The sequence below is a fragment of the Dendrobium catenatum genome, unplaced genomic scaffold (assembly GCF_001605985.2).
Source record: "Dendrobium catenatum unplaced genomic scaffold, ASM160598v2 fragScaff_scaffold_1022, whole genome shotgun sequence".
NCBI lineage: Eukaryota > Viridiplantae > Streptophyta > Magnoliopsida > Asparagales > Orchidaceae > Dendrobium > Dendrobium catenatum.
In genome coordinates this window covers 3,255,947-3,272,363 of record NW_021319484.1, presented here as the reverse complement: position 1 = coordinate 3,272,363, position 16,417 = coordinate 3,255,947, and the positions used below count along the sequence as shown (strand labels likewise).

General features: G+C 37.0%; 1 protein-coding gene across 1 annotated transcript in view; it reads left to right on the top strand.

The window, feature by feature from the left end:
- Nucleotides 1–472: 472 nt before the first annotated feature.
- The window catches only part of LOC114580437 (beta-galactosidase 10-like), a 19,633-nt gene continuing 3,688 nt past the window's right edge, over nucleotides 473–16,417 (top strand). Inside the window, exon 1 of the mRNA XM_028697966.1 lies at nucleotides 473–602. The gene's annotated coding sequence lies outside the window, so the exon portion shown is untranslated. The remainder of the gene's footprint in view (nucleotides 603–16,417) is intronic.

Sequence of the window (16,417 nt, the reverse complement as noted above, 5' to 3'; positions counted from 1 at the left end):
TAATTAAATTAAATTGGGTTTAATTTAATTAAATTGAGGCTTAATTCAGATTAATTTTGCCTCGACGATGATCGATTTAGTTGATCGAGTGCGATCGAGCTTTGTCGGGCTCGATCGGGGTCGAGTCAATGCGAAAATATTCGTCAACACTAATACTTTAGGTCGAGCTTGTGGATTGATGGATGTCCATCCACTAGTATATAGGAGTCAATTTAGGTATCTATTTATCCACCCTCTTAACACTTACTACAACTGTCAACACTGCTTAGTGCTTAAATTTAAGGGTACCTCTTTTTCTAGGTTTTTTTGTACGGTGTTGATTCTGCAGATTAAAATCTCGATAATAATGCTTAAACAATACAAAAATTGGAAAATGATTGTAGATTTTCTTTACAACTTTGAGTGGATCCTGTTTTATCTAATATTTCAGCTTTGAATGGATCCTGTTTTATCTAATATTTCTTAGATGTTCTTTCTTCCTTTTTATCTCTAAGAATGCAGGACCTTTCTACGAATGGGTTGGAGCTGGATTAACAAGTGTCAAGATTGCAGGGTTAGATAATGGAACCATAGATTTGTCTTCAAATACATGGAAGTATAAGGTAACTTGAGGAATCACATCCCTTTTTACTCTGGTTCAATTTTATTTTGAGTTCTAGCATGCTTGAACTCTTTGAGGTGTGCTACTAAGAATTTTGGTGTAGCTTCGAGAAGAAAAGATGCTTGTTTATTTATTGTTATGTTTTTCTTAATAAAAATTTTGCTGTAATACTTGTATACAATCTATAATATTTTCATAATTTTTTTAATTTGTAGGTAAAATTTAAAATACCGTTGGAATGGTGTCTTTTTATCTAACTTTTCTTTTTGGCTCTTTATTTTGTGTTCTGTATTGAAAGAGTCAAAATATTTATTATTTAGAAATTGCCACAGAAATCCCATAATTTACAACAAAACTATGATCTTTAATTCTCAACGTTTAAGCAAATTCTCAATGAATTGATTACAACCCGTGCAAGTATATATATTTACATGTTAATTTTTTGACTTGTGTGGTTTTTATTTAGTTTTATTTATTTATTTTTAAGTGTTCTCAATTTCGGTGTTATGCATGTAGTGCTACTTTATTTCGATCACAGGCTTGTGGTATTTGGCGTGAAAGTTTTTGTTATTTGTTGGAAGGTTTGGATGTTTCTTTTTTCTCATGCCGAACTACTTTCTTTCATGGCTTTTTGGTAATTTACCCTAAGGAATTGGACTGACTTTTTTTTATCATTTCTCATTGATATTTATAGATCAATATCTGTTTGAACACCAATCAAATTTGCAAGCAAGGAGAAAATATTCTTAGGGCTCTAATCTGAAGTAGATTAAACATTTTGTTTTTTCCTTGTTATAATAGTGTGGAAATCATGTACCCCTCTTCTATGATGCACCGATATTTCTCCTCAAAGAGGCATATAGTGTCTGACACGATTTGATATGACACGCATCCGACACACCTTTAGCACGTGTTGGACATGCCGAAATGTGTCCGATTAAAAAAATATTAAATACAAATTGGACATAAGTGTCCGACACTAGTGTCTTAAATATTTTATGAATTTTTTTAAAAAATAATTTGTTTTATTTAAAACTTTAATTTATTAAAAATATAAAAAAAACTAAACTTCTTATTTCCTATCCATAAGACTAAATCAATTGCTCGCACTCAATGCTCTATTCATTGAATATTCTCATTTTAATTTCTAATTGGTGAGTCACGACTTTGGTTTCACAACAATGCTTGATGTCATCTCAACATTGACGTCTAACATCATTACAATATTGACATTTCAAAACCACCTCAACATCAAAGTTTGACATTAAATCTTGCTATCATAGGGATCATTTGAATATTTTTGGATTTGTGTAATAATATATCCTGACAAAGCTATCTGCATCACTCTTTATTCATTGCGAACATTAGATGAAATTTACTAAAGCATGTATGATAATTATTGAATTTGAAAATGCTAGACTGGTTGAGCAATCGACAAAAATATCTAAGAATCATATCACAAGCATCAATGATGAGACCCCACATGAAGAAGGGTATGATTATCCTCTAATGAATAAAGGTTTCGTATCTCAAAGAGAGCAATATAAAACATTAATTTATTTGAGATTTAACCAAATCAAACCAAGTTGAAATCAACTTGATGGTCCTACATGAATCAAACTCTCAATCGATAACACTAATAGGCATTGAAAAACTAATAGTCAAAGATAATTCATATAAATTACTCCATTACCCATTCAGATAATTATTTTATGAAGATTGCATTATAATTATACCGCATTAATTAATTTTTCCTCCATATTGATTGTTTAATTTTGAAATCGTTACATGTACTTCACAGTCATCTCTTTCTATCTCCCATCTTGCTTCTTGTTCTAAGTATTTCTTCCAAACACCCTAACTAATGGATTAGATCAATGATGAAGTTGTAGAACCTTATGTTTCAAAATATTCTCTACAACTCAGATTTGCTTGAATGAACAAAAGCACGAACCAAATTTTATAAGAATCATGATGTATGTAGGTGCATACGAAACAGATGAAAAAAAATATTATGTTTTCTTGCGAGCCTCAATGGAAGAGCCAATCTATCATGACCTGGCCTTGGAGCTTTGAGTAAAAAGATAGGAATAGATTGTCGGAGGGTTTTTTTAAAATTAAAAATTCTATGTTCAAAATCAATATTAAACAAAATTTTTATAAACATTAATCTAATATAGTGGATTAATACACCAAAAGAAACACTATCACATAAAGTTCATTTTAAATAAAAGTACAACAAATCTACTATTCTTTGTCAACCATCCGTATAACATAGGTATCATTCTTTTATCGCACAACATCTATAATACATAGATTCTCTTCTCTTTGTCATTTAATTCTCAAAATGTTTTATTGAAATTATTAATCAAATATAATGACGAGTTATTAACATAACTTGGTAAATCATAGTTCTAAATAATAGCAATTCAAATTAAAAAAACAATATGCGCATGGTAGTTATCATTTTAAACTGCAATGAAATTATAAAATGTGTTTGTTGTTTGAATATCAGCTATTATCTTAAACATTTCTATATTGCTTGATTATTAAAATGATATATAATGACATAAACATAATATTCATCTTCCCTATAAAACTTTATCATATATTCACTTACACTTTGCCATGTACTAATATATCCATCTCGGGAGCACTGTCTATATGTAAACCTAACTTACTCTTAGTCGATACATCCTTTGTCAGCATATTTCGGTGTAGATCAAGGCCACTATTATTTTATTAACCATAATTTTATTAACCAATTTTTATTATTAATGCTTTTAATAAAAATAAATAAAATTTTAGATTATTACCGAATCAACAAAAAACTGTCAATTTTTTCAATCATTTTAAAAGGACCAATAAAAGGAGGTTGAAGTTTTTCACTCTTGCTAAATTTAGTAATTCTACATATTGGTAAAACCTTTCGAAAATATGATTTCAAATCTCAAACTCGATTCCTCTATTTTTTATAATCAAAATTTCTTTGTCAAATCTTCTTAAGTGAATGAAGTCATTCTCAAATAAGATGAATTTTCTTGATATCCTAATCAACTTGTTGAGGCCTTAAGAGTTTTAATCGCCATCCTCAAACCAATACAAATGAGATTTACATTTCCTATCATATATAGCCTAATATGGAATCTTGTTGATCCTAGCTTAAAAATTATTATTGTTGTCAAATTCGACAAGTAGAATCTAATCCTCTTAGCTACCACCGAAGTAAAAAATACAACTATTGATAAATCTTCTAAATTATGTTATTAACTATTTGTCTAATGATGAAACACAATGCTAGGTCTAATTTAGTACCCAAAGTATTTTACATTGTCTTTTATTGAAGTAAATCTTTCATATCGATTGAAAATGGAAATGATTATATCCCATGTAATTGAATAATATTATCCATGTAAATTCTTGCTAACTTCTCCATAGAATATTGTTTTGCTTGATTGATTAAAAATGAAAGGTCTTTATAAGTTTGTTAGCCACTAATTATTTGATAACCTTGTTTATATTTGGGGTACTGTCATGATTAAGTCATTAATAAGAGTACTCAGTTTAGATATCTTGGGTCTATTGTTTAGAGTGATGGTGAAATAGATGGGAATATTATTAGTGGAATTCATGTTGGATGGTTGAATTGGAGGAGTTCATTGGGCTTGTTGTTTGATAGAAAAGTCCCCCTCAAACTTAAGGGTAAATTCTATATGATGGTGGTTAAACCTGAAATGCTTTAAGGTGCAGAATGTTGGCCATTAAAGGAGATGCCTAATATTAAGTTAAGTGTTGAAGAGATGAGGATGCTCAGGTATGAATAGCTTTAGTCTTAGAGACATAATGCAAAATGAGCATATACATGAAAAAGGTTGGAGTAACCTCAGTGGAAGATAAGATTAGAGAGTTTCTACGTAGATTGTTTGGTCATATAAATCGACGGCCTTCTGATGACCCGGTTAGGTAAGTAAATGTATTAGATTTGACTTATGTTAAGAAAGGTAGAGGTAGACCCAAAAAGACTTGGTTAGAAAATATTAGAAATGACATTTCTTTATTAGATTTAAATGAGAATTTAACTTTTAATAGGACATAATGGAGAAAAGGGATTCATGTAGCCGACCCCACATAGTTGGATAAAGGCTTGTTGTTGTTGTTGTTGTTTAGATTTAGGTAAGCCAATTATTAAAGCCATTACAATCTTGTTCTACTTCCATTTTGAAATAGGAAAAAGGTTGTAATAACTCATGAGCTATTTGATGCTCAGGCTAAACCATCTAACAAGTTAAGTTCTTAACTAAAAAAAATTTGTAATATCATTGTTTATGCCGAACCACCAATAAAGCTTGTTGAGATTTTGATTCGTTTTAGTACTCCGTGGATAAATAAAATATGGAGCGGCATGAATTTTTTTGAGAATCTTCTTTTGAAGTCCTAATTATTTGGAATACATAGTCAACCATTAAATTTCGACATACATATTTGATTAATAATGAACTCAAGTTTCAATCCATTTTGGACTTGCTCTCTAATCTTCATCAATTCAACATCATACATTTGAGCAGCATGAATCTTATGTACCATTATTGGTTGACTAGTCATGACATTTATGATGGAATTATCACAAAGTGTAAGAACCGGTTTAATTGGTCGGCTCAATTGAACGGGCCAGCCCTAATAATTAAAATGCGAATAAATAGAGGCGGAATTGAGCAGAGACAGGCGCGACTGGAGCGGGCCAATCAAGATCGCAGGCAAGTATAAGCGGCTCGATTCGCAGTTTTGAGTGAAGGATCATGTATGAAGATGGAAGTAAATGACTCCTTTTAAGTATAACTTCCTCGTCTTCATTCCTTATCGCTATATAAACAAAAAATTGGAAAACAACTATTGTGAGAGGCGGCTGAGAGGAAAGTGAGCGAAGGTTTTTAAAATTTCTATTTTTATGTGTAAATCTTTCCATATTTCTTCATCTAAACAATGAGGGATATTTTAAATGAAGGCAAAGGAAGATATAGAAAGCGAAATTGAAGGAAAGGGAGAGTTTTTTGGAAAAGAAGAAGAAGAGAGCACCATTTTCTACAGCGAGGAACAAGTATGATTTTACTTCATATTTTTAATTATAGGTTTTAATTAATTCATAAGAAGTAGATGAAAATTTTGGAAAGTTGGAAGCTTTCAATATCACTTTAAAGCTGTTAGTCAAATCATATTTATTATGACATTGAATTGTGACATTTAATTTGTAGACTGTTTATCAAAAGTAAATTAAAATTATTTTGGAACAGTGGAGAATTAGTTAACCTAAATACAAATGAGACAACTAAAGTAAATAGCAAATCTCGACAAGGAGATTGGAGGTAAGAATTTATATGGGAATTGTGAAAGATTGAAAGATGGTAATAATATGTTGTATGTGGATTTATATTGTAGTAAGGAAGATTGTCTCTAGAGTTGAAGGTTTAAAAGGTGTTGAAGCCACATTCAAAGTGGGTAATTAAAATTGTGTATAGATATTTTATTGTTGAATTTCTATTTAAATTCTAAAGGTAATGTGTTACGCCGGCCCCTCCTGGCCCAGGAGGTGCCGGCTGGACCGGTCCTGGACCGGTCCGGTTCTACACTAGGCGGCCCAGGGGCGGGCAGAACCAGGCGGAACCAGGGGGAGGCGGAAGCCCTTGTGGGCCCATGCATTGGTTAAACACATTGTTTGGAGGGAAATTTTGAATGTGAGGGTTATTTAGGAATTTTGTATTTCTCCTTTGGAGTTAATTAGGTGCTTAGGGGGGAATTAGGGGGTATCTTGAATTTGAATGAGATTTGGAGATCTTGTCTTGTGCTTGGGCTCTAGGGTTTTCTAGAGAATTGTGTAGAGTTGTTCTTCCTCTCGGATTGAAAAACATATTATCTTTTGTTGTTTTCTTTTGGCTACTAGTGGAAGATAAGTTCTATCTTGATTCTCCTATGGATTGAAAAACATAGTAAACAGCAGATTTTGTGCTGTTTTCTCATCAATTTGGATTAGGTTTTCTTGCGAACTCAAGTATTACCCTAGGGTTACTTGAGAACTCAAGTATTTCTTATCAAATTGGTATCAGAGCATCGATTTGGGACCATCGGCGGCTGAAATTCTGAAATTTCAGCGGATTTGTGACATCCGGAAGAAAATCTATTGTGATTCTTGGGAAGAGAGATGGCTGGGAGGAAGGTAAAAGTCTTGGAAGAAGAGATCGGTCAATTAAAATCAAATTTGGAGAGAAAATTCTTTTATTTTCAAAATCAAATCACCTCCAACAATGAAAGGATAGAAGGGAAATTCACGGTGATGGAAGAGATGTTGAAGAAATTATTGGAGATGAAGACCAATCCTACTACATCAGAAGCAAGAGAGACCACCGGAGGCCATAGCGTAGGAGGGAATCCGAACCCGTTTAGGGGGAGGAAAAATTCGAAAGTGGAGATCATTGAGAGAGAGGACGACATGCCACCTCTAGAGCCACTTTCTAGAGAGGAGATGAGTTTGGAAAATGACCGAACGGGTGCTGATTTCGTCGGAAGAAGGGAAGAATTTCATCTCCGAGGTGCTGATTTTGAAGGGAGAAGAGGGGAATACGATGAAGGGTTCGAGAATAATCGTCGAAGGGAAGATCGTGACAGTTGGGGAGCACCTCCTTTTTTGAGGAATGGGAGGTAATGGAGGATTCAGGGGAAACGGGGGAGATCCTCAGGTGAGAAAGCTGAAGATGCTCATCTTTTAAGGTGAGGCGACCATGGCTGGATCAAGGTGGAGCGCTACTTTGCTGTCAATGGGTTGACGGAGAAAGAGAAGCTGACAGCGACAAGATTGTGTTTGGAAGGAAAACCTTTGACATGTTATCAGTGGCATGACAGGAGGGAGCCCATCCGGAGTTGGAGAGGGTTCAAAGATTGCTTATTAGAGTGTTTCCGAGCCGATGGGGGAGGAGATTTTTATGAGCAATTCTTTGCCTTGACTTAGGAGGGGACTGTGGCAGATTACCGTGACAGGTTTGAGTACTTGGCTAGCATATTGGATCGTATTTCGGAGTCAGCCCTGGAAGGGAACTTCATGAAGGGGCTTAAACCGAAGATACGAACAACAATCAGAGTGCTGAAGCCGAGGAACCTAGGGAAGGCTATGGAGCTGGCGCAGTTGGTGGAAGATCAGAAGAAATCAGAAAGAGAGGATCAAGGAAACTATTCAGAGGGATCACACATAATGACTATCACCTTCTTACCTTCAAAATGGGCAGCACCAAGGAGTCTGAAGGAAGTGCCAAAGGAGAAAACTGGAGGAGGGGGAAACAGGGGACAGTTCAAAAAGCTGATGGAGAAGAAGATGCATGAAAAGAGGGCAAAGGGGTTATGCTTCAGATGTGATGAGAAGTACACGCCGAGGCATATGTGTAAGGACCGAACTCTTCAGGTTCTTCTTTTCTGTGAAGACGAGGAAGATGAGGAGGGAGGTGGGAGCAGGTCTGAAGTGGAGGAGGAGAAGTTGCATCTGGATGTGGCAAAAGTTTCTCTAAACTCTGTAGTGGGATTCACTCCGAGTCACACTATGAAAGTGAAAGGAGAGATAGCTGACCGTGAGGTGGTGGTGTTGATAAATAGTGGGGCAACCCACAATTTCATTACCACCCAGATCGTTGAGTTGCTTGGGATGGAGTTAGTGGATATAGGAGACTATGGGGTGATGATGGGCATGGGAAAGGTGGAAATGGGTAGAGGAGTTTGTAGAGGGACAGTGCTGAAGATTCAGAGGATCCAGGTGAGGGAGGACTTCCTTCCCTTGGAATTAGGGAGTAATGTTGTCATCCTAGGGATGAAGTGGTTGCAAACATTAGGGGAGACCAAGATCAATTAGGGTACATTGAGGATGAAACTGGTGATGGGGGGAAGGAGGATGATTTAGGATGATACTGAGTTGACCAAGGCTGAGGTTTCTCACTTTCTCTCAAATCCCTAATCAGGATCATTCACCCAAACTAGAGGATGAAGGCAATATTCCCTCTTAAGTGCAGCCGCTAATACACCAGTTCAGCGAGGTTTTCCAACCTCCATAGCATTTGCCACCTTAGAGGGAGTTAGAGCACGCCATTACCTAGAAGGAAGGGGAGACGCCGATTAGCGTCCGCTCTTATCGTTACCCACAGATTCAGAAAGATGAGATTGAGAATTTGATCTGAAAAATGCTGGAGGCGGGGATCATCAGACCAAGTGTTAGCCCTTTTTCTAGTCCAGTCCTCCTAGTTAAGAAGAATGATGGGAGTTGGAGATTTTGTGTGGATTACAGGGCTTTGAATAAGGGCATTTTACCAGATAAATTCCCAATTCCGGTGATTGATGAGCTATTGGATGAGCTATATGGGGCAGTGGTGTTTTCCAAGTTGGACTTAAAATCCGGATACCACCATATCAGAATGAGGGAGGAAGATGTTCCAAAGACTGCCTTCAGAACACATGAAGGGCATTATGAGTTTCTGGAAATGCCCTTTGGATTGACTAATGCTCCTACTTTTCAATCTTTGATGAATAGGATATTCAAGCAGCATATCAAGAAGTTTGTCATGCTCTTTTTTCATGACATTCTGGTGTACAACAAGACTGTGGAGGAGCATTTTGAATACTTGAGGGTGGTCTTAGAAGTACTTCAGGAGCATCGGCTGAGAGCCAACCTAAAGAAATGCAGCTTTGCTCAATCCAGTGTGAAGTACTTGGGACATGTGGTATCCTAATGAGTGGCGGCGGACCAGACCAAAATTGAGGCAATGCAGAAATGGCCACTGCCTCGGAACATATGGGAGTTGAGGGGTTTCCTAGGATTGTTTGGTTATTACAGGAGGTTTGTGAAGCGGTACAGTACCATTGCATCGCCTTTGATTGAGCAGCTGAAGAAAGACAACTTTTTCTAGGGAGAGGAAATGACCCAGGCCTTCGAGAGGTTAAAGAAAGCCATGACCACTGTTCCTGTTCTAGCTCTTCCAGACTTTAGCAGGTCTTTGTAGTAGATACTGATGCATCAGGATATGGGTTGGGGGCAGTGTTGATGCAAAACCATAGGACTATAGCATACTTCAGTCAAGTGCTATCAACCAGGGCAAGACTGAGTCAGTGTACGAGAGGGAGTTGATGGCTATTGTCTTTACTATTCAGAAGCGGCGCCCCTATCTTATGAGGCGACACTTCATCGTCTGGTCTGATCAGAGGAGCTTACAATACCTCTTGGAGCAAAGGATGGTAACTGAGAAGCATCAGCGATGGCTATCCAAATTATTGGGCTATGATTTCGAGATTCAGTACAGGCCAGGTTTGGAAAATAAAGCAGCTTACGCTTTATCCAGATGTGTGGGGGAGCTCCAGGAATTAGTTGTGTTTGTACCCTTGATGGTCAACTGGGGGCCAATAAGGAAGAAAGCATGGAAGATGAAGAATTGAGAAAGATCAGGAAAGATCTGAGGACAGACAAGAGTAGCCATCCTTGTTACTGCATTGATAAATTTACTATTGTATCAAGGGAGGTTTGTGATGCCACGAACTTCCATACATATTCTCAACTTGTTGCAGAAGTTCCATGACAACGTAGTTGAAGGCCATTCTGGAATTCAAAAGACATACAGGAGGCTAGCAGCTGAGCTATACTGGAAAGGGATGCATAAAGATGTTGAGAAGATGGTGGCGAGGTTTGAAGTGTGCCAGAGAAACAAATACATGGTCATGGCTCCATGAGGACTACTACAACCATTAACACTTCCAAATAGAGTTTGGGAGGAAGTGTTCATGGATTTCATCGACGACTTACTAAGATTAGAAGGATTCACGATCATCATGGTGGTGGTTGACAGACTTAGAAAATATGCATACTTCATCTTCTTAAGACATCATTTAGAGTACTATATGGAAGGGACCCCCCACACGTATTGCACTATGAGAGAGGAAGTACACCGGTTTCTTTAGTGGAGCATTACCTGGAAGAAAGGGACAAGGTGCTGGAGGAGTTAAAGAAACATCTATTGAGGGCACAACAAATCATGAAGAATCAGGCGGACTCACGTAGGAGGGACATGCAGTTTGAAGTGGGGGAGAAGGTATTCCTAAAATTACGACCCTACAGTCAAAGGACAGTGGCGAGGAGGAATGATAAATTGGCACCAAGGTATATCGGCCCCTATGAAGTTTTGGACAAGATCGGGGCAGTGGCGTACCGACTGAAGCTTCCCCCATCAGCTATCATACACCTAGTTTTCCATGTGTCTCAGCTGAGGAGAGCTATAGGGGAGCATGCAGTTAGTACGGAGTTACTAGAGACACTGACTAAGGATTTAAAAATGATATTAGAACCACTGGAGCTACGAGGTGTCAGATCAGATAAAAAGGGAGACAGAAGTGCTGATATGATGGAAAGGTCTCCCCGAGTTTGATGCGATGTGGGAGCCATTTGAAAGAATGAAATATCAATTCCCTTCTTTCTCCTTGAGGACAAGGTAAAAATTTGCAAGGGGAGTAATGTTACGCCGGCCCAGGGGGGGCCGGTTGGACCGGTTCAACCTAGACCGATCTGGTTCTACACCAGGTGGCCCAGGGGCAGGGCGGAACCAGGGGGAGGTGGAAGCCCTTGTGGGCCCATGCATGGGTTAAACACATTTTTTGGAGGGAAATTTTGAATGTGAGGGCTGTTTAGGAATTTTGTATTTCTCCTTTGGAGTTAATTAGGTGCTTAGGAGGGAATTAGGGGTATCTTGAATTTGAATGAGATTTAGAGATCTTGTCTTGTGCTTGGGCTCTAGGGTTTGCTAGAGAATTGTGGAGAGTTGTTCTTCCTCTCAGATTGAAGAACATTGTATCTTTTGTTGTTTTCTTTTGGCTACTAGTTTTAGATAAGTTCTATCTTGATTTCTCCTATGGATTTCCTTGTTTTTCCTATGTTTGGTGGCTGCCATCTTCTGTAAACAGCAGATTTTGTGTTGTTTTCTCATCAATTTCGATTAGGTTTGCTTGCGACCTCAAGTATTACCCTATGGTTACTTGCGAACTCAAGTATTTTTTATCATAATGTTTAAATAGTTATTTTACTTATATCTTGACATTATTATGTGAGATGATTCAAATGCATGTGTGATGATGAATTTTTACATTAATGAACATGATAGAAGAATGAATATCAAATACATGATATTACAAATATAAATGCATATTTAAAGAAAATAGAAAGTGAAGTAAAGAGCGAGGAAAGAAATGATATGGCCGATATTATAAATAAAAATATATATGAACAAATGAAAAAGGGAAAAGAGATATGCATGTAAATTAGAGGAGTTCACCCCCTTATGGTACTGACTGGAGAAGCAATGTACTCTTACACGTTAAATTGAAGTGAAAAAGGAAATGAAAATAGTTGTACCTTTGGTACATTTAGACGATGCTCCTATATAAATTGAATTGGAAAATGAATAGATGCTAAATTTTATGAAATGCATTGTATATAAAATGTTAATGAAATGTATAAATGAATGAATAAATGAAATGGAAAATGAGATGCATATACTAAATGTTATATGACTGTTTATATAAGTTTTAATATTGTATATGAAATGAGAAAAAGAATATACATTTTATTTTGTACATGTTTAATTGTTATACATATAGAAAGGTTACCCACTGAGTTTATATTGTAAACTCAACCCATTAAACTAATAATTTCAGGTAAGTCTCTAAAAAATAGAAATGACTGAAAGAGAAGAGGAATACATCTACAAAAGATGGAACACAAATACAAATAGGTAATATATGATTGATGTAGTGATTTTAGTTAAGTGATATCAATAGTTTATCATAATTTTATAATAGTGGCTCTTTAAAATTTTGGAGAAGTTGTATGTTAATTTGCTTATGTTATTTAATGAAATGTTTCACCCATTCGGTTGTCTATCCTCGCCTTGTTATTTAGAGTCTTCGAGCTAGGTCGTGACACAAAAGATGTTATCTAAGGCTAAAGTCGTGCCATCTCAAATAATGTTGCTCTTGAGTGGACATTCAAGCTAAATAAGTTGAAGATTTTCTACTCAAAATATTTACAACCACATTAGACTTTCCTCGGTGGGATTGAATCCATAAATCATAATCTTTCATTAACTCAAGCCATTGCCTCTGCCTTAAGTTCAACTCTTTTTGGGTGAAGTATACTTCTAAGTTATAGAATTTATAATAATTGAAAATCTCATAATAAATTGCGCAAAGATAATTTTTTTAGATCTTCAATTGAAAAATAATTGTAGTTAGCTCCAATTTATGTAGCATTGTTCTTCTCATGCATCTTGAGTTGCTTAGAGGCATAAACCACCACTTTATTATATTGCATTAGGACACATCTCAAACTTTGTTGTGATGCATAATTATATATCTAATATATTTGTACTATAAAGATTCATAAATGGTTGATACTAATCTTTTATAAACCTTGATCACAAAAATTAACCACAGTTATGACTTGGGGTTGTGGATTTCGATTTGGGATGTACAAACACCAACTATGGACAATTAAGTTAGGGAGAATTTGTTACTAAAAAGCCAGGCAGGGGCAGGGGATGTGAAAAAAGGTATGTAATGTGGAGTAGTGAATGAGTGAGATATGTTATAGCCAAAGTTGGTCTGACACACAAGACCTAGTGTCACACCCTATTTTGATAATCTTCAGTCAGCCCGAGGTATAACAAAGAAGGCAAATTCGAACATATACCTTTCTGACTAACACCTATCCTGAACTATATTTAATAGGATTAAGTGAGTAGAAAATTAATCTATTCGAACTATCCCAACACAAAACATTCCAGCCAAGTATTATACCTTACAATCTCGTGTTTGGAAGCATACATAATATACTTCAAAATAAAGTACAAAGCTTTGCTAAAATTTGAAATAAAATGTTACATACCCATGTGGGCTCCGAAAATTCGGCCCCGGCCTCCACTTGCTGCGCTTTTCTTTTTATTCAATGAGGGAGTTTTAACGAACTAAGTTCCGGGGTAAATTTTGGAAAGCAGATGGGTTTGTAGATAAGACACTACCTAGATATTTCGCCCTCATTTTGTGAGGACTTTATGATCTGAGTTATAGTTTCCTATAGGCGCAAGCCCCTATAGTTAATTACCCCTCCCGATCACGAGAGAGAACTTTCGATTAAGGCTAGTCGTCAATCAGATACGTAGAACATACGTGTTATCTGACTATAGTAGCAGCATAAATTGGATTTGGAAATTGGGTTTGAATTTGGATATTTGGAAAAGGTTTGGAAAGTTTGGATGTTGAAGAATTGAGATATTTGAGAAGTTTTGATATTTAAAATAGAAATTTTACCATCCTATACTTAAAGCGGATGGTGGGGGAATGGATGATAGACCCGATCAAGATCCCATGCATGGTTCCGTATGGTCCCTGGTCTACTTAGTCAGAGGAGGTAGTCGACCTAACCTGATAGAAGGATCCTTGTCGGCAGCCATGGGTTGCTTCGTCCAAGGGTACCTTGTAGACCTAGGGTGGGTATTTGTCTAAGGGGACAAATTTGAATCCACCTTAGCTAACAGAGGGCTTTGTGCCCTATCAATCATATCCTATTGATTCATATCTCAAGAATTTAACGCCACTAAGGAGCGTAATGGCTCTGGCCATAACCGATATCTGTGGTGCCATTTGGCGGTAAAATCCACTCGGTTTAGAGGGCCCCGGGTCATAACCGTTTACCTGTAGTGCCATTTGGCGGCGAAACTGCCGATTATAGGACACGTACCACATCCTTACTGGCAAGAGATTGTTTGAGAATGGATCCTAGTGATATTTTAGACTAGGCATTTGGCTCTTTGTGAGTTGTAGTAAACTTTAATTTGTCCGTCCCGACAAACTGTTTCGGAGGGTGGATGGATTTCGCTTTAAGTGATTGATGGGTTGAATTTCAAATTTAAATATTGTGACGTCACGTGTGTACCAATAACACGCTCGCTGGGCCCATGCGGTATTTGGGGGCATTTTACAATTGAACCTTGTCCACTCCTACTTGTTTAGAAGGATTGGGTTCATATTTAATAACCCGCGCAGCATTCCTAGATGTCACGTGTGTACCATTAACACGCTCATCGGGGCCCATGCGGGTTGAGATTGTATTTTCCCCTTTAGTGTACCTATGTGTATACAAATTATAGTGCACGTGCGGGGATATTTTGAAAGTATTTGTAAACACATTCTGTCCGCTTGCACGGAGATTGCGGGTTCGGTGGCGTGGCATTATAATTTGTGGATGCCTTCTGTCTGCTTGTATGAGTGTTGCAGACCCGGTTGCGTGGCGTTATAATTTGTGGACGCCTTCTGTCTGCTTGTATGAGTGTTACAGATCCGATGGCGTGGCATAGCAGCTTCTAAATAGAGTTATTCACTGCTTCATACAGGTGGATTGTCGTGCACTACTCGTCGCTTTCTACAGGTGGATCGTAGTGCACTAACTAATCTCCTGCCTTAGGTTGTAGAAGCTCGTAGGAGCTTGTATTATTTATGCATTCTGCTGTGATTTTGGTCTTTACAATATGTCTATTACTGGTCGAGGTAGATGTATTCATCTTTAGACTGAAGTTGATTACAGGATACTGCATTTACTGTAGTCTTTATGTATCTACACAGGGGTGGCACGTTGTACATACATCTATGTCAGTAGAGAGATTGTATGCACTGCAGATCTTTTATTCTTGCTTGTAGAAGACTGATGTATTTGACTGATGCTGAGTGGTTATTGACTGCATGGATGATTTAGCATCCACTGCACATTAATCGTCATTACCCATAAGTGGGCTTCTATATGAATGAGGACTCCTCTTCGTTCATTTGTGAATGTTCACATTCATCATACACATCACTATGTTCATTTGTAGGAAACTCTATGCTACTGACTGTAAGCATATTTAGAACTCCTTCAGGTTTGCTTGTGGATGACATCTTGAACATGTAGCGGGTCTTTTACATGTCTTCTACTACTAGTAGACAATGGGTCTTTTATGTTTGTGTATGATTGATCAAATATTGTGGCTTGCTATTGAATTGCATTTGATTGTATGTTCATTCACTTAAAGCACGGTCCCTTGTTGAAATTGTTTGAGTTCTTTGGGATCATCCCAAATTACAATCTCTAGTCATCATTCCTTCAAGTTTAGATCAAGTCCAAATCAAAGTCTTCTACATTTGTTTGAGTCTCCTGAGTCAAACTGAAAGTATTTGTTTATACTCAAATTGCCCAAATTAGAATTCCTTGCACTTTAGCTTACTTGATTCAAGTTCAGGTTCTTGTTCTTCTTTTTTTTTTTCATTTGAGTTCATGTAGGTCTCCTTTTGCTCAAATATTTGTTGCATTTGAATCCATTTTATGTTCAAATTCATCATAAGCTTAATGTCATTTGATTAGAGTCCATTTGAGTTCAAGATGAATTCTATCCATGTTCATAAGTCCTCTACTCTTGTTCGAGTACAAGTTTTATGTCCTTGCTCAAATTGTTCAAGTCAAGTCCTTCGCATGAGTTCAAGTCCGAATCCAAAAATGAGTTCAATCAAGTTCTTCGTTGTCTTTCAAGTTCATATCCTTCCTCTTTATTCAAGTTATGGTTCAAGTTCATTTAAGTCCATTTGATTCAAGCCCACAAGTCCCATTTTGCTCCAAGTCCTTGTCTGTATTCAGAGAAAATTCCAGCAGTCTCCCGGCGTCTCCTCCGTTAAGGGGAAAAAACCAAGAGGCCGCCTACCCGCCACGCCACCAAAGGCGTGCAC